A 1,651-nucleotide genomic window follows, 5' to 3' on the forward strand; every position below is an offset into this window, starting at 1 on the left:
AAGGTGTGTACAAAAACCTGAAGTTATATAGAATAAGTGAGAAAAGGAATAAAAGAAAAAAAAATAGATTTTGATTTTGAATAACGACCATGACGAACTCAGCATTTTGGAGGCAAGTAATGGCTTTGGACTGAAAGGGGTCGAGAGGGAAAGAGAAGTTCTTGGCGGATTCTACAGTGGTGTGAGTTTGAGAAGAAGGGTGGGTGTAACCATGTGGATATGAGGCATGGCGCATACAATCTTGCAGTGACCCCATCCAACCATAAACCCTAACAAAGGGAGGAAGTGCAGTGAAGACTCACTAGTCACTACCCTAGTAAATACTTCAACTCCCTAACCACACTCTTCAACTCCCTAACCACACTCTTCAACTCTGCCTCCAATTCGGAATTTCTCCACCAACATCAACCCTGCAATTTTAGGCAAATAAATATAAATATGGAAAGTTTCTTATTTGAAAAAATATAATAAACTATAAGATTTTCACTCACATGTCATTTGTCAAGTAAAGATTTATTTCACACATTAAAAGAGACTAATTATTTGACTTTGGTGAGTTTGGAGTTACACATGCTCTTTAATCCAAATAAAAAATAAATACTTTTTAATTAAAATAAAAGGCACTATAGAGCTCATAAAAGCACCAAAAAAAAGTTATGGCGATAGGACTAAACGTGAAAAGAGCTTGATTTCGCAACTAAATAAATTAAACAAAACAAGATGAAGAAAGAGCCCCAGGAAGAGAGAACAGAGCAAAAGTGTAACAAAAGGAAGAAGAAAGAAATCCAAATCCCTAAGAATTGAAATACGAAGAGAAAAGAGTTGAGAAAGCAACAAAAGAGAAAGAGGAAAAAAGGACCTGAAAGAAAGGAGAGCGAGGAGCAGCATAGGAGGAACGATTTGAAGCGTCAATGCCTTTTCGAGAAAATTCCATAGAATAGGGACATGAAGAGTGAGATACGAGAGACTTAGAGAGTTAGAGGAAGAGTGAGAACCAAGAGGAGAGGGAGACAGTGAGAAACATGAGAGGGGAGACAAAGAGTTTAAAAATAAAAGCACTAACTTCTAAGACGGTTTTCCTAAAACCATCTTGGAATGATAGTCATTCTAAGACCATTTTTTGCGAAACTATCGTAGAACGATTGATTCTAAGACGATTTTCATAAAACCGTCTTTGTCGAACAATCTCATAATTATAAAATTGTCATTGTGTGACATTCTAAGATGGTTACGCATAACCGTTTTAAAATGTGCGTCATAAAAAATAATTTTATTAATAGTGAATATGACAACAACACCGTTTTTTATCTGTCTCAATGATAAGAACTTCACCATTCCCATTATTTTAGACATTTTCCTCTGCACACTTTGTCGATTCAAATATTGATTACCCTCCTAAGTTATTACAATGGTAAAGGGAAATAAAAAATAAATGTCAAAGAAAGCATGTGGATAAATAAGCATGAGACCCTTGATAAAGGAAGAAATACTACTTTGCCTCACTTAATAAAGCAAAATCAAAGATAAACAAACACAATCCCACCAATAATGAAGAAGTAAACTAGTAAGAGATGAAGAAAAAAGAGACCCAAAAGGTAAACTAACAAGGGATACATAATTTATATATTTTCTCACCTTGATCGGGATAGCA

This window comes from Glycine max, chromosome 14, assembly GCF_000004515.6.
Source record: "Glycine max cultivar Williams 82 chromosome 14, Glycine_max_v4.0, whole genome shotgun sequence".
NCBI lineage: Eukaryota > Viridiplantae > Streptophyta > Magnoliopsida > Fabales > Fabaceae > Glycine > Glycine max.